The sequence below is a fragment of the Rhinolophus ferrumequinum genome, chromosome 4 (assembly GCF_004115265.2).
Source record: "Rhinolophus ferrumequinum isolate MPI-CBG mRhiFer1 chromosome 4, mRhiFer1_v1.p, whole genome shotgun sequence".
NCBI lineage: Eukaryota > Metazoa > Chordata > Mammalia > Chiroptera > Rhinolophidae > Rhinolophus > Rhinolophus ferrumequinum.
Window position 1 is genome coordinate 69,667,777 of NC_046287.1, and position 18,574 is coordinate 69,686,350.

General features: G+C 35.5%; 1 protein-coding gene across 1 annotated transcript in view; it reads right to left on the bottom strand.

Moving 5' to 3' along the window:
• The window catches only part of LOC117021138 (rho GTPase-activating protein 7), a 177,954-nt gene that overhangs the window by 2,173 nt on the left and 157,207 nt on the right, over positions 1–18,574 (bottom strand). The window lies entirely within an intron of this gene.

Sequence of the window (18,574 nt, forward strand, 5' to 3'; positions counted from 1 at the left end):
TCAGTCTCTGGCATTTCAAATTTCTGCCCTGTCCCTTAAGGGCTTAGATTGCTTCTTTATAAAACAGGGAAACTCTTACCTCACAGAACTTCTGAGAGGACTAATGGTAGTAGCCTCTATAAAGCATACAAGGGCCTCAGGAAAAGGGAGCTGCTCTTCCTACCTGTTACTATGGGCATTGGGTCAGTGTCGAAATCTCTCTGACATGAGAGGTTTAGAAGTTCAATTCCCAGCAACTGTTAACTATCACTATCATTATTTAAAAAATAGAGTTTAGAATGAGATGTTTACAAAAGACTTCAAAGTAGAAATGTCTACATAGTTCTACTTTTGTAGATACTCTAAAACAAATTTAGGAAGCTGAACTTCTGGTTCCCATTCCCTTTAGTTATTCACGTATAAGATACAGTTAGCATGAGGATATTACTTTGTACCAGAAACCTTTTATAAATCTCTCTGACCCCGCTGGGCTTTAATACCTTCTGTCCCACAGTCACTGACCACACAAGACATCCACAAGTGATGTCTCTCCCCCACTTCAGGGGAAAAGGTCCATAGGATTGAGGTAGAAAAATAAACTCAAATGGATAACTGATTTTGTTGTGGTTGTTGTTGTTGTGTGTGTGTGGTGTGTATGAGAGAGGGAGAGAGAAAGAAAGAGAGAGAGAGAGAGACTCAAGTACATCTCTGTTATAGGTCAGCATTAATCTTTTCATTTCCAGAAATATCAAATATGAAGACATCTATATCTTTGTGAGTTATTTATTACTGCTGAGATCCTCATCTTTGGAATTTACAGGATTTGGAAATTGATGCAGTTTTTCAAATAAATGATTTTTATGGATAAAAAATATAGGGGGTTTTGTTTTGGCAAGATTGATCTATAGTGAAAGTGTATTTTGACATAATCTCGATCTATGTTTAGTTGTTCACTTCTTCTCTGGGTGTGTCAACTCTACATGTGGACAAAGATGTAACCTTGAGGAGCCTATCAGGTGATTCAATGGCAGAGGGGAGTGTCACTCCCAGAGAGCAGACATCAGAAGGACTGAGTAGGCTTCAAGCATCTTCCTCAGCCGTCTTTCATTTATAGCAGTGCCATCTGATTTTTCCTTCCCTTCTAGAAGAACTCTGATTCTATACTTCAGGAAAGCTATTTTCACCCTTTACGAGAAAGTTATCCTGAAGTTTTGGTGGTATTTGTTTACTTTTTATGTGTTTTTTTTCTTTTTTGGAAAGGATTTAGAAATGGAATTAAATCCATACTATGTGTTATATTTTAAGCCTAGCCCCTGGATTTTTCTCCGTGACTGGATATCAGAAATTTTAAATTAGTTTTTCTCTCTCGTGACAGCACATAAACAAACAACAAAATAAAACAGAAACCTTTTCATTGAAAGATTGTAAAGGTTGGTGATAGGCAACTGAAGGATGTTCATGGAGATAGTTCCTCAGGACACGAATAGCTAGAACTGACTAGGTTCTTAGTGTGTAAAAGGCTACAAACAACATAGTTTTAAGCTTTCACCTGCACTAACTCAATCTTTAGAACAACCCATGAAGTCCTTGAAAGTAAAGTAGCGTTTGTGAGGTCACAGTCTGTAATGGAAGATAGGAGACAACCACTGGAACGCTGGCCTCTGAGGTCACTAACACTAATTTAGAGTATTTTGAAATGAAGGAGGACAAAGGTTTGGAGAGGTCCCATGATAAAACGTTGATGTAGAATCCCAAATATCTATGCAGGAATATCTGTTTTAGACATTTAGAAATTACCTAAGTAAGCTCTCTTCTTATAGTGAAGGCACTGAAGACAAATTGAATGCCTTGCCCCAAATCACAAGTTGACCAGAGACAGGCCTTTGTCATATTTTATTCTATTTGATTACAAAGTATGCAACTGAACATGTATAAGTAAATGTTTAATAAAAATGTTAATCAATGAGCTGCACTATAAAGCAAAAATATTTTAGCCTCCATATAGCCAATGTCAATTCCTTTAAATTGCACCACATTCTGCATGATTCTTGAAGCAACCAAACCTCACTTCATTAAATAACTACAATGACTATAGTGTGATGTGGAGCAAGGAAAGTCCAAGCTTAATGGAATTTTATAACTTTTTCTGAAAAGTGAAACAAGGTAGTAATTAAGATGTCCCTCAGCTGATTCATCTTTGAATTTGAGGGAGAACTGCCTCTTTGAATACGGTTTATGAATAATTGATTACATTTGTGAGGTTTCCCAGGGATGAAAGGTATTACATTTAAGAAATGCTGACACTTAGTTTTCAATTAATTAAAGCTATTTATTGATTCTTATGGCACGCCTTCATATTATCCTTCATACAAAAACCTTTAGTAAAGTTTTATTCTTTGTGGAATTCACATTTCGACTGAAGAAAATACATGAAAAGATAAAAGAATAGTTTCATGCAGTGGATGCTACACAGAAGTGACCAGCACCATCCCTGGCATGACATTAAACAGAGTACGGAGATAGCAGATAATTAAGGCTACCCCGGTGGAAATGGAGCGGTTTTCTCGGGCCTTGAACCTTTGGGAAGGAGGCATTATAGGTCAAGAGACTCTTTTTGACTTTGACTTCTGAGAAGAGGCAATGGCTAAATTTGGGTCCATGTCTTGAGGTTCTATCATGTTATGTCTGTTGCTTGGAATGAGACATTTCATGCAAGCTGCCTGTATAGTCTGGTACAGAGTACGTGTTCATCAAACGCTTGTGGAATTAATATACCAAATGCATATTTTTACGTATAGTTTAAATAACATGTACGACTGTTGCTTATGAGAAAGCTCCCATAAAAAGCATATTTTTGAATTCATTAGGGGCTGTTGTTAATAGCTGCCATATGTTTCATTTGAACTGTATCCTCAGGAAGTGATTTAACATTTCTGGCAATAAAGCAATTAAATAGAATTTTCCTGCTGGCCATATGGGTTCGCTGTAACTTCATATTTTCTTCCCTCATTTCTCAATGGAACAAAGGAAAGTCTACTAATAACTTCCAAATGAGAGAAACAAAATAATTGATAGTCTTTTGTGATTCTTCTCCGTGATATTCAAATGATAGAATAACAACCTTTTGTATACCTATACTGACTCTGCAATAGTTCTCCACATGTAAAGATTTTCATTTAAGTTAACCTGTTAAGGTGTTTTACAACTGAATTCTTTCAAAAAAAACCTTAAAGAGAAAGCTTTTTAGTAAAGGGAGGAAACAATTTGCTTTTTCTTAATGAGGTCTTTAAAAGCTCTGTGTGGGAGCTTAAACTATGTGTGAGTCTGTTTGTATTTTTGGATGTAAAAAATAGTTGGGGAAATGCTGACATGCCTTGAGGAAATGTTGTAGACATATGTTGATTCTTTTGGTCTGCTGCTAGGAGGGCTTTCTGCACTTACGGGAGGACCTCAGCTGGACACCTTTTAGGAACTTACACTAACTCCGCAGAAGCTGCTAACAGCAAACAGTAACAATAGATGTCATATCTGAATCCATTTTAATACAATGACAATTGAAACATTTCAGTTGATCCAATTTCTTCTTGATTTTAAGTGAAAATAGAGTATGGTTTTCCTCTTTAATATGTTATTTTTATTAATATGCCATGTCCCTCACTTATATAAATTATTCTGCTATTAGTGTTTTGGAATTAGGACCACAGAATATTACTGTTAAGAAGGCACTTTGAAAGCTAACCGCTTCAAACAATGTGCAGCTATGATAGGCTGAACGACCCGACTTTAGGTTCTATGAAGGAATTTTGTTTTAATCCTGCATTAAGAAACAAAGTACTACCATTGATTTTCTGCTTTCTCACTTTAAAAGTAGTGCTTGTTTTTCATGTTTTTAAAATATCAGAGATGCTCACACAGACATTTATGGAATATTCTGTTTTGTTCTATAGTAGTTTTCTCCATTTGCCTTTTTAAAAATTGCAAGAATCAGTAGCAGAGTAACATATTCCTTTCCCTTAAAAACATTCACTTTTGTTTGCCCAGAAATATCTTACAGAAAGATTTCAAAATGGGTGCTTATGTCCTTAGAAATTTCAGGAAAACCTCCCTCAGGGATGGAACAGCCTCTGGCTCAGATGAGGGCACAAGAGCACAAGAGCCCTTTGAGGGTACAATGGGCAGCAGGAAGAGTTTGGGAATTCACTTTTTTTTTTTTTTTTTTTTGAAAGACAGGAAAGGCAACATAAAAGAAGAAAAGGTGCATTAGAAAATGGGTTTGTTTCCATCTCTTTATTTAAAGATTTTTTGAAATCACTCCAGTCTGTGATATTGTTAGCTAGTCAATGATTCTTGTGTGTTTTCATCTGAACAAAGGAGTTCATTGAAAGGCTGTGTCTGATTGGCAATCCAATATCTATTTTTGGTTTCCAAAGTATTTCTTTAGCTTTGAGAGTCATCGTTCTTTCATTGAAAATACAGGCTCTTTTGGGTGGAGGTGATTTAGATACCATTTAATCCTATTTCCCAAACTATAGCACTTCAAATATCACCTTTATAATTTTTGCTATGTAAACGTATTACCTATAAATTATTTATTTAATAATACTTTAAATATTAAATTTAAATAAATTTCCTTGTTTCACTTGACTTTTTTAAATAATAAAAATAAATACATGAATGTATGGGTTTGAATTTTTGGTTATAGCATTCAAAATATACATTAAAATAAATAACTACAAAATTTAAAGTGTTTATCTCTGTATCAGCTGATGTATACCCTTAGTCTACGTAATCATACTTTGGGAAACACTCATCTAATTCTTTCTATGTCATTTTGCCTATGAGGATGTTGAGATCCAGAGAGAGAAAGTGACTTGCCCAGTGTTACAGAGCTTTTGTTGGCCAAATGGGGATTAGACTAGAATCTGGGTCTTAGAGCACTATTAGACCATTATTCATAAGGCTGATGAAGTCAAAAGGTCACCAAGGCTTTCTCTCTCCTAGTGTTCATGATTCTAACTTAACTTAGTTTCTCAGCCATACACTGCAAATTCAGTTACAGAGGAAGAGATGATATGCTAGTAAGAGGACTGTCTTCAAGATACACATATATGCTAGGTATGTATACATTTACAAGAGGCGGAGTACAGCATTGGGAGTGGAGATAGTGGAAATGGGATAGCTCGGTGCGATGTCAGAGAGATAGTGGATGGGGGGAGGGGGTCCACAGTGTGAGGGATATAAATGATAAACGTCTAAGAAAAAAAAAAAAAAACTCATAGACACAGACAATAGTTTAGTGGTTACCAGAGGGTAAGAGTGGTGGGCAGTGGGAGATGAGGGTAAGGGGGTTCAAATATATGGTGATGGAAGGAGAACTGACTCTGGGTGGTGAACACACAATGTAATTTATAGATGATGTGATACAGAATTGTACACCTGAAATCTATGTAATTTTATTAACAATTGTCACCCCCAAAAATTAAAAAAAAACACTCTAATAATAGGACTGTAAATAATTAAAAAACAAACAAACAAAAAAAAACTCTTCAATTATTTATCAACAAATATTTTTAGGATCACAATAAAATGAAAATCTACTGCCAGAAAAAAAAAAAGATACACATATATGCAACCAAAGTGAAATAACGTATGCATAATTACCTGAGAAATGTAATTCATGTTGTGTATTCTTCTTATTTCCTAAAGGAATTTGCGTGTCTTATTTGCTAAAAGTTGTCAGCCATATTGAGGAACTTCCCCCCCACTGCAAGATTGCTGACTGACAACTTTATAGGTTTGAAGACCAAAATGATAGGTTCATCTATATTCTATGGTGTAGAAATTGGGGTCTCAGTTCAAAATAGTTGTGTAAGGATTTGAACAAAGACAAAAATGGATTCCTCAGGGATGTTTTGGTGCTGATCACAGTCTCATCTACTGTAGTCTACCTTTGAGCCGAGGTGCGATGACTGTCTACTGGATAAGAATGTAAGTTAAACTTCTGACCTTCAATTTTTTTTTTTTCATTTTCCAAACTCTGTCATTTACTGTATTTAAAATTGGTGACTCTCTCTTTAACAAACTTTACAGAATATTTCATTCCATGCTCACTTCACATAGTCAAATATTAAATTTAAGTCTGTTTATCTCCTGACAAAACTCTGGTTGAGGGCATTTTTATTTGGAAATATGGTTTAAGAGAAAAACTAATTATTATTCTAAATTAAAAAAAAATAGAATGTTAGATAAACAGAAAAACCAAAACTGAACTCTTGTCATCATTTATTGAAACTTGTAATTATTTGTAAAAAATGCCTCCAATAAGGGGCTAATATCCAAAATATGTAAAGAACTCGTACAACTCAATGATAAAAAAAACAAAAAAGCAGATTAAAAAATGGGCAGAGGACCTGAACAAATACTCTGATGTTCATTGCAGCATTATTTATGGTGCCCAAGACATGGAAACAATCAAAGTGCCCTTTGATACATGATTGAATAAAGAAGATGTGCTATATATACACAATGGAATACCATAAGAAACTGCTGGTTTCTTATGGAACTGCCATAAGATGAAATACTGCCATTTGTGACAACATGGATGGATATGCTAAGTGAAATAAGTCTGATAGAAAAAGTTAAGAACCATATGACTTCACTCATATGTGGGGTATGAAACTGAAGGCAACCAAGGAATAAGATAAACAAACAAACAAAAACTCATAGACACAGACAATAGGCTAGTGGTTACCAGACGGTAAGGGGGAAAGGGAGTGGTAGAAGAGGGTAAAGGTGATCAAATATATGGTGATTGAAGGAGAACTGACTCTGGGTGGTGAGCACACAATGTGATATATAGATGATGTATTATAGAAATGAACACTTGATACCTATGTAATTTTACTAACCATTGTCATCCCAATAAATTTAATTAAATAAATAAAATAAATTCTTAATTATAATGTTTCTATCTATCTCCAATCAATCCACTGTTGAAGATATTATTCATGACAGAACGGAATATTCTTTAGATACATTTCCATGTTATAAATTACTTTCAAATTAAACAAATCATGTCCCCTTCCCCAATGTTTTTATTATGAAGGTTCAGTGCTAAATGCAATATTCAACTGTAGTAACCATAACAGCTTACGTTTTGGTGTAATCATAGTACCCTTTATATAGCTTTATATAATTTTAAAATTTTATAAATCCTCCTTTGTGTCTTTCGCTGTAAGTTGCTCTTTGTTTGTAAATATATGTTACATATTCTAAAACATTATCTGATTTTATATTCAACTTTAGTAATTCTAGAAAAAGAATCATAGCTGAAGTTCTTGAATATGTTCATAAATTTCACTAGAGAAATTACATTATTTTTTTCTTATTTTATATATATATATATATATATATATATTCTTCAATTTGTAAATCTGTAAAAGTATCCTTTTATTGTTTGACACAGTGATTTGCATATGGTAGCCATTTAGAAATACTGACTGGTTATTCAAGGTAGCTTTTTTAATTTTAGTCTTGTTTATGAAAATTTACAATTAAGGAGAACCATAGACTTGTAGACTTATTTTCAGTAAAGATGACACTCAAGATAGGTGACTTATTCAGGGAGCAACTGACTTAGAATAGCTGTTTATTTTTCTTGTTGGATGGTATTAACCAGCAATTCATCTGCCCCGGTGTTAAACTCATGCCATTTCATTCTGCCTAGTGTCCCTCGTAATGGAGTTTTTCATTTTGCCCATGTTCTTATTTTTCCAGTCTGCGTCACGGTTTTTTGCTGGTGTGCAACCCTCTTTCTCAGTGTATCTGATGTGCATTACAAAGGCAGTGTCCCTGTTACAGTTTATTACTATAGCACTGTTTTCCTTACAAGGCTTTAAGGATGCTCCTCCCTCTTCCTGGAATGCTCAGCTATTAGTAACATGCTCTGAGATCCTCAGCAGATCCATGTTAAGTATTCACTACATGCACAGTCTTTACAAAGTGCTGTGGTGGCATGAAAAGATATGCTGTAAAAATAAGTAATCTAATTGTGAATTCAAGACTGAAGACTGAAGCAGAAAATCAGATGTAGATATGAAAAAGTACTAGGCTCCTTGTTGCCGTTAATTAATTCTGAGACTTTTGGCAAGTTTCTAGAACTCTCTGAGCTCAGTTTCCTCATCTGTATAAAAAGAGTAGAAATAATACCTGCGTCTCAGGGCTATTTGTGAAGACTAAATGAAATGCTGCTCCAAAGGAGATTAACCCAGTACTTGTCCCAGAGTTCCTTAAGTTTAAATTATTCCAGTTGTTGGATTTGCTATTGTGACATAAAAAAGTAACTACCAATTTTATTCCAAAATAATTCAAAGAAGCATTGGTTGTCTGTCTCTGCCTCCTTCTCTTCCTTCTGTCAGATTAACTTATTTCCTCATGTTCATTCCTCCTTTATTTATTTTGAACGGTTTGTAATTGTTTTCTGTTATTGAAAAAAAAACAAAAAAACATTTCTTTTTTTTTTTTGTCAGTTATTTCCTTGAAGTCTTACAAAGCCTAGTTTGGAGGATATCATCCTCAGCCTTCACCTGTAATTTGAAGCCTGTCGCCAACTGTTACTAGGTGGGTCTATTCTCTGTCCCCTTAAGTTTAAAAAAGAGACACTATTCTTCTTTGGTCCTTACACAGAGGAACAGACTCCCGGTTTGTGCATCCTGGAACAGTAGGGCCTGAGCACATATGTGGAAGTGATCCCTGTACCAGAAGATGTAGAAAATTTGTCTTCTGCATTTTTGTGACCTCTGAACTGTAGGAGATACCTGGGGCTACCTCTTACAGAGCTCTTAATGAGATTTATCACTCATTGAATTTCCCTGAACTAAAATGAATGTCATACATGATTCAGAATTTATATTTACTTTACACTTTATTAATGATTATTTTATTATTTATTTGTTATTATATTTAATCTATACTTTTATCCAACCATATTGATCATTTTACATATATATGTATATATGATGTCAGACAATTAAGTTTGCGAACTTAATTGCCAGCCCTCAAAAATACATATATACACATACAAAGTATATGAATTTGTTTGTTTTGTGTATTTTCACTTAGTTTCTTAGAAGGCTAAGAGATAAAGCATTTCACTCATACTCACCTTGAGAAGGTTAATTACTACCAATTATATTCAAACATAAGCTTAGATTCATCTTAATAATTCAAGACCTGTATGTTCATCTCAATTACCAAAAATTGACTAATAGTCTCACAGTTTCATAACTTCCAACTTAAAAACCTTTGGCTGAACTAGGGTTCTGGTAGAAACTCGAAACATGTACCATAAGTCAGAGCTGCAAAATGAATACGGATTAAAACTACTTAATGATATACATAAAACTTTATGACAAACTACGGTATAACCTTGTTCACTGAACTGGAATGTCCTCTTATCAAATACTACTTCATGTAAGTGGACTCTTGGCTGGGGCCCAGAAGTCCTTTTGTTATAGGAAGATATTCATTGCATATAGGAAGATATTCACTGACAAATTTAATTTGAAATATGTATCTTATGTGTGCTGTAAACCACAATGCCTTATTTACACTCTGATACCAGACTCAGTTAAAAATACAGATTTTACTATATCTCAAAGTCAAAGTTTTGGGATATTCTGCAGTGCAAATGAAGCTTATCACTTCAGACCTGAGAGAGGAAAGAGCCCACTATATGTAGGTGATTGGGAACTAAGGAAGAAGTTGGCAGTGGCAGAGGAAAAATAGAAATTGATTTAAAAAAAAATTACAAGTGCTTTTGAAATGAGGATACTAATCACCTAATAACCAAATGTTTAATTTTTTTGAAGCTGTAAATTGTATGAACATTGTGAACACTGCATGAACATTTTTAAATGTTCTGCTCTTTGAGGATGGATACATAGGCAGAAGAGATGTCTGTTAGCATTTCTGAGGTAGACACCTGAATCAATCCACACCATGTAAGAGACGTCTACCATGTAACAAAGACAGGTTCATTTAGAGATGAACTTGATGTTCGGGACTTTCCATTGCCTGCTCTTGTTGGAGTGATAAATATTTGAGGCCCTGTCTCCCTAAATCACAAGGTCATGGAGCACAACTCAATTTCTTGTCCTGCACCAGGGACTTGAATTTCCTTCTTTGCTGGTCAGTTTCCATTTGCTCCTCCAGATTTCCTTTCTATTCTGTCCTCTGTACAGGAAGTCTGACCTGGATGGGAAGGGATGCCACATGGCCTGGTTTGCCTGGGATAATCCTGGTTTTTACATAGGCCTCTTGGTCAGTTTAGTGTTTTGTTTTTTCTTTTCAGAATGTTCATCTTGTTTTTTTTATTTTTTTATTGACTTTATTTTTTATATCGGGCTCACAACAAAATTGAGCAGAAGGTATAGAGATTTCCACCCCCTGTATCCCACCTCCCAAGTATAGCCTGTCCCATTATCGACAGCCCCACCAGAGTGGTACGTTTTGTTATAATTGATAAACCTACACTGACACATCATTATCACTCAGAGTCCATAGTTTACATTAAGGTTTACTCCTGGTGTTGTATGGTCTATGGGTTTGGACAAATGTGTAATGACATCTGTCTACCATTACAGTATCATGAAGAATTGTTTCATTGCTCTAAAAATCCTCTGTACTCTGACTATTCATCCCTTCCTCCCCCAACCCCCGAAGACCACTGATGGTTTTACTGTCCTCATGGTTTTGCCTTATCTAGAATGTCATATTGTTGGAATCATACAGTATGTAGCCTTTGCAGATTGGCTTTCTTCACTTAGTAATATGCATTCAAGCTTCCTCCATGCCATTTTAATGGCTTGATAGCTCATTTCTTCATAAAAAAAAAAAAATCCTAAAAAAATCCTATTGTCTGAATGTAGTAGTTTATGTATGTATTCACTTACCGAAGGGCATCTTAGTTGCTTCCACGTCAATTTTGGCAATTGAATTATGAAAAAAGCTACTACAAACACGTGTGCAATTTTTTATGTGGACATAAGTTTTCAACTCCTTTGAGTAAATACCAAAGAATGTAATTGCTAGATTGTATGGTAAAAATACGCTTAGTTTTGGAATGTTCACATTTTGATGACATAAAATTATGAATAGTTGTATTAATGTAAATCAGGATGGGTTTATCTTTCCAGCTCCTATAATCTTGTCTAGTAGTGTGTGAGATGCATTAAAGCGAGAACAGTTTTCACTTTAATATATGATTACGTCTGAAAGACGACTAGTGATAAACAGCCTCTTTCCTTGACCCTTTCCAGATGTAATCTAAAAAACACCTCTCTGTCAAGAACAGCAGGCAGGTTGCTCACTGGTTTAACCAAGTGCACTTAGTACACAAGTGGCTAGGGACAGCTCACTCCTGATTTCTGGTTGTGACGAAAGTGTTTGACACTGCTGTCCTACTGGTCACTGGTGTACCAGCCAATCTTGCTCTGGTGCTTGCTGAAGCCTGTAGGATACACAGAGGTTGGTGATGTATGAAGGAAAAGGGAGTTAGGTGTATGTGAAATATGCATATTGAAGTATGTGGGGAAACAGAGGTCAAACACTTCTGTCATAGAATATATAAAGTAGTAGCGGCATTTCTGCTACAGTGGTTTCATAATTAATCAGTTAGTATAAAAATCTACGCTTGTTATGTAATTCTGTCCACAGCATCCCATGCCCCTGGCTTCCAGGTAGGTTGGGCCTATAGGGAGCCCCACTAGGGGACATAAGGGTGTGATACTGTGATTTATAAGACATATATATTTGTTCTCCTTCCTGGCAGAGAGCTCCTAAAACCTTTGGAGTTTCCTAAGTGATGAGAGTGATAAAGGTGTCTTTTGTTGTGTTAATGATGTGACTTTTGGAAAGCACCTAAGCATGGGGGCTGGTTGCCAGTGGAACCAACCACGTGATTAGAGGATTGGAACTTTCAGTCCCATCCTTCCCCACACCCCCAACCCCCACCTCTGGGGAGAGGAGAGGGGCTGGAGGTTGAGTCAGTTGCCAGGGGCCAATGATTTAATCAATCTGCTTATGTAATGAAGCCTCCATAAAAACCCAGAAGGAGGAGGTTCAGGAACTTTTGGATTGGTGACCCCATGTTAATTTGATGAGAGTGACAAGCTGGGAGAAGGTATGGGAAGATCTGTGCCCTTTCCCCAAACTTTGCCTGCTGCATCTCTTTCATCTAGCTCTTCCTGAGTTACATTCTTTTATAGTAAACCAGTTATCTAGTAAGTAAAATGTTTCTCAGTTCTGTGAGCCATTCTAGTAAACACTAATTGAATCCAAAGAGGTGGGTCATTTATTCTACAGCTGGTCAGTCTGAAGTACAGGTGACACCTGGACTTCCAATTAGCATCTGAAGTGGGGGTGGGTGGGGGGCAGTCTTGTAGGACTGAGCTCTGAACATGTGGGATCTGATGCTATCTCCAGGTAGCCAGTGTCAGAATTGAGTTGAGCTGTGAGACACACAACTGGTTTCTGGAGAATCGCTTGGTGGTGGTGGGGGACCCTCTCCCACATTGGAATTGGTTCTAGACCTCCTTTAAAGGGGGAAGGAGTGTTTATTTCCCTGGATCCTACCTGGGGATGTTGCCTTGAACTGGTTGTGTCCTTTCATCCAAAGTCATTACTCTTCTCAAGGGAGCTGACTTTGCAGACCCTTCTCCTTTAGGTTCTGGTAACTGCTTCTTTCTCTTTGGGGCCTTGGAGTATCATAGCTCAACGGTGACTAAGCAACAACCCCCCCACCCCCTATTGCTGCACGATCCCTTGTTTCTCCTACCTCACACCTTTGTAAATAGTCCCTTTGTAACTATTCCTTCCTCATAATCCTGTTTCAAGTGTTCCTTCTATTTCCTATTGGAGACTTGATTGGTATACCTCTTCCTTTCTTTCCTTTCTTTCTTCTATGAATGATGAGCATGAAAATTCTGCTTCTCTTCCTGTTCCCCTTTTTGTGTGAAGCTTATATAAGTTATAGATTATAATAAGTGAAAAACCTTAAGAACCGCTGATGTATCTTTGAAGTCTATCTTAGTCCCAGCAAATAGCATTTCAAAATGGGTTAGTGAATTCTGAGCCTTCTGCCAGATGAAATTTGTAGCACTGACACAGTTTCAATTTATGTTAATAGCGAAAAGATTAGAATCATTGAATATAAAAAAGATTAAGTAATAACATTAACAATTAGCCACATTTTTGTTTGTAAACATTATCTGGAAGGTTAGTTAACTATTAAGTATGAAATCGTTAGTGTCCAGATTGAATTGCTTCACTACTAATTTTCTATAGAAAACTCAGTATATGTTTTTGGGTGTACACCTGAAACTAATGTTTGTATGTTAGCTATATTTGTAATAAAAATCTTTAAAAATAGTGTGGAAAAGCTGGATCAGGGTTATATGGGAACTCTGTATTATCTTAACAGATTTTCTGTAAATCTAAAATTATTTAAAAATAAAAACTTTCTTAATAAAAATATGTTTTTGTGCATTAGCCATACAAGTAAAGACTTTATAGACCTAGCATGGTTAACTGAAATTTACATGTAACTAACTTTAGAAGTTAGATAAAATTTTGACTTTATTATTAGTATTAACTAAATGTTTTAAAACATATATATTTAACAAATGTTTATTAAAGACTGGTTAGAAGACAAGAGAGGGGGATAGAAGGCGATATTTAGAGTTCTAAGAGAAACGACAGGTATGAAATGCCCATATTCAGCACTCTTTTGATCAATATCATTGAAGAGCTGGCACTCACATCTATCTGGGCTGTAGACAGTGGCTCGCACGGGGGAAACACAGTTGGGAAGGCCTGAATTACAGACACCAGGAGGGGCCAAAGGGGGAGACAGTATAGAAGAAAGGGGAGATGTTTGAATCAGGACCTTAAAGAGGCCTGTGTTTACAAAGGCAGGCAGAAGTTGAGAATGGAAAGGGTGGATTGAGAAACGAAAGTCAGAGAGCTAAACTGTATTCAAGAGAAGATTTGGGCTCCTCTTGGGGTAACTAAACCTTTGTATTGGGTGTCACATTAACCAATGATGTACTTTCTATAATTAACCAAAGAAAATATTTGGTAGCATGATTGAAAATAAAAATATGAAAACAATGTTTATTTTTTCCTTTTAAGGATTACAATATAGTAAAATCCCCAAGCCGCAAACTGATATCATCCTAATTACTTAAAATGCAAAATATAGGACCAGGAAAGACTAATACATGTTTTGACTTATTAATCTATATGCTAAACAGGGACATAGTCAATAAAGGAACTGGAGATTATAAAGTGATTCCCAAGTGACATACCTAAGCAGTTAAATACATTTTAGGAACAAAAAGGATGTTCCTTCTGTAATGAGGCCCTTTCCAATTAACCACTACCTTTTTTTTTCTTCAATAGGAAGTTAACATATATGAGTCCTGAGTCAGGAGGATAATTCATCCAGTTCTCAGGAAAACTGGAAGATTTTCTGAAATAATCTATCTACCATTTATCTATCTATCCATCTATCTATCTATCTATCTATCTATCTATCTATCATCATCTATCTTTTTTTTTTTTAATACGAAAGAAACAGACATTTAAACTTGGTTGTTATTTGAAGGCCTCTCCTTATAATGACTCATAGCAAATCCACATGGCTCAGATGAAAGAGGTGACCTATTTTAACTGTCTTTTACAGGAATTCAATAAATGCGCTACATTCTCTGGTAAGCCTATTTTTAATGTCCACAACTCTTTTCTTTAGTATTTGGGTCAAAAATTTCGTTTACAAAATGGTACTTTTCCACATATTCACCACTCTGGGAACATAGAGTACTAGAAAATTAAAGATTTATTGAAGTAGGCCGGAAAAATATTTTTATTCAAAGGAATTATTTAGATTGGAGTTTTGAACATGTACCTTTTTAAAGCACTATAGTAAATTTTCCTTTCTAATGAGCAAAATTTCTAATAGAAAAAAATCAAAATTGCTTTTATTAAATGCTTAATTAGTTAATTAAAAACAGTTAAGATATTAGGTATTGGTTATTTTAACTGGTACCCACTGCTAGTGATCATTTTGCCTTTGAAAGACAACCACATGTCAGTTGATAAAATAAACAAATAATGTAATCTTAACTGTTCTAGTTAGATGTTTAGAAACTTTTTGTCCTACCTAAAGTACAAGCACTGTTACCTTGAATTTAGACTGTTACCTTAGACTTCACATAGGACTGACATTCTGACATATAATTAAACCCCAAAAGATTTAAGCTGGCCATCTAGAAACCTCAGATCTAGTCCAGTAGTCTTAAAAAGGTTAAGCACTTTAGATCACAGCTTTCTGTGTTATAGATTTTAGCTTATCTTTAAATTTCCAAATCTTCAATAATTCTTCATTTGTGCTGAAATGTCTGCATTTCTCTTGGAAGTGTCTGTCAGAAAAACTTAGCTAAACTGAAACCATATGAGTTTTAAAAAGTAGTGTTTCTTTACTACATAGAGATGACATTACCCAGAGAGTTTAATGTGATGGTTTTAATATCTGTCCACAAATGCTTTGACACTCCTCTCTTTAAATGGTAGAGTCTTCTTCCCCTCCCTAATAGAGTATGGCTGAAGTGACATATGTGACTTCTGACAGTGTGTCATAAAAGGCATCGCAGCTTCCTCCTTGCTCTCTCTTTGGGACAGCTTCCACTGGGATAAGCTAGCTCCCATGTCATGAAGACACTCCTGTTGCCCTATGTGGTCACATGGCAACAGCCATGTGAATGAGCTCTACAGGAAGCAGGTCCTATAGTCCGAGTCACGTCTTTAGAAATTATGCCAGAAACCTCGTGAGAGATGCTAAGCTAGAACCGCCCAATTAAGCCGCTCCTGAATTTCTGACCCATAGAGTTTATAAATGTCGATTATTATTTTAAGTTGCTAAATTTGGGGGTAATTTTTTAATGCAGCAATAAATAACTAATACATTTACCTATATGTTTAAATGGGGGAACTTAGGACTATCTTTTGTACACATCTGCAAAACTGTCACTAAACTAAAATTCATCTTATTTCCTAGGGAACTAGGCTTTTTAAGAGCTCCTTTGAAAGACTATTTCCTGCTCAAAGACATTAATTTACCCCTAATATAAAGAACACAAATTTCCCCTGTTACAGTTAAATAGCATTTTCTTTTGTGGCAGACCTAATGGAAACCCGCCGAAAGCTGGCCTTTATTCTTTATTACTCACTTTCATCAGTTAAGAATTCTGCTTGGGTTGATGGTCACCATTTATTAATTTATATTTATTGAGCTCCTCTGTACATTTTAAGTCAAAATAAGAACTATATACAACATAATAAAAATTTATTTCTACCCTTAAGGAACTTAGACTTTCCAACAAAAGGTGATGTGAGCATATACAGTCAGGCATATGGTCTTCATGCCATATTGACATATACACAGAGATAAGGTAATGCAGCAAAATGAATCCTTTGTTGTTATTGAGGATTTATATCTATCTTACTTAATCCTAACAGTAATCCTATGAATCATAAAGTAAGCCTTTCACTAGTTGGTGGTTATTTCCTTTGAAAATAAATATTTTTCTGATTATTTATCTGATTATAAACGTATTTTAGAGACTTTGAAAATACAGAAAGATACCCTAATGTGGTATTAGTGTCAATCAATCCCACAGGCTGACTTATGAGTTATGTGAGACTGCTAATGTATCTCAATGCATTCATTTTTGTGGCTGAATTAGAACCTGTCTGGAGGTGCCACTGAGCACAGTAGGGACAAGTCTGTTACTTGAGAACAGTGAACACTGAGTCTGATAATTCAGACTGGATTTTCTTTTTAGTCTTACGTCAGAGAGAGATCTAGGCATATTTTAAAAATTGTTGTTGTTCTCTCTCAAATACGCTAATAAGAGGACTCTCCAGAAGCACCGTAGGAAGCAAACTGAAGATTCTTAATAGCTCATATTATCGAGGAACATACAGTAGACATGTCTCTAGGGAATTTCTTAAAAGTGACTTTAAAATAAGCTCTAACAGTAGGAAATAGCTTTCTTTTTCTTTTTCTTTTCTGTGTTAACCTGAATAAGCTCTTGGCTTCCAAGTCAAATCCAAACCATGTTCTTTTACTTATGAAATGAAAAATGGAAAAAATATACATATATATATATATATATATATATATATACACATATAGATAGATAGATTAGAATCTGAATCACATATCAAGCTGTTACAGAGTCTTGACTAAACTTGAGAATTTGGAATTTGTTTTAAACCAACCAAAATGCAATTACAAAGGTGTTTTCCTTGATAAATCTCAAAGATTTATGTTTGTGTATTTTATATGCTACACACATATTATATATTTACATTGAGTATATATTTTAGGCAACAATTAGGGTATCAAATAGTCTTTTGGCAGTACTTTAGTGATGCTGTATAAAGATTATTTACCATGAGATATCCCAAGTGACTGAGTTGTTTTAACACTAAATGCTCAAAAATGTTTTCAGTTTCTTGAAATTATATAGGCGTATGAATGAACTATGTAGAAAACAGATATAGCAAAGGCACAGGGAGTAAGGATCATAACAGCATTTTTGTTTTAGAATTCTGTAAGTTATGGCAATTATTTTATAAAACAACTGGAAAAATCACTAAGAAAAGAGAAATCTCAGAAACTGGTCAGTCGTGGGTGTTTGTTTAGACCAGGGGTGTTCAAACTTTTTTCAACGTTTTTCACCAAGGGCCATATGCGGTAAAATACACAAACAGCCGGGCCACTCACTCGAGGTGAAGTACGTATTGCTCACCTGGTTTATTTAAGTAAACTAAATATATTTTTGGAATTTGCTGCGGGCCAATTAGCAATGGATCATGGGCCGCAGTTGGCCCGCGGGCCGCAGTTTGGACACCCCTGGTTTAGAGCTCTGAAAGCCCTAAAAGAAAGTAGGAGTGAGGCTAATGAGCTTTTGGCTTTCAGACCAGAGCCAGTCCCTTGAGGAGACTGTTGGATTATTTCACGTACGGCAAGAAGGGATAATGTGATACATAGAAAAAACGTTTTCTTGCTTCCAATAGTCACACTAAATTGCACAATACTTCTGCAATACTTCTCAAACACTTAAACATGTTCTGGGACAATAGTTTTGTACATACACAGAAAAAACCTCAGAAAGCCATAAATGTTACTTTACTCTATAAACAGAGGCTGATGAGTGGGTGGTTTCTGAGGTGTGATCATAAGGTAGAGATATAAATGAAGCAGGATGTCTGTAAACAATTCTCAGTAAATAATTGGACTTTTGAAGTCCACTTGAAGACAAACAACGGCTGGAACTCTTTGGAAAATGCTATAGAGATTCAAGAATTCATAGAAAAAGAACTTTTGACAGTCTCATGGACGAAAGTCAGAACTGACTATTCTCTGGGAATAGTGGATGCTACGGGAAAAGATTGTCTTCTTGCATCACATTTTAAAACATGCAGTGGTTTATATTCATTCCAAATTAAAGTAAGAAGGTGGCTCAATCAA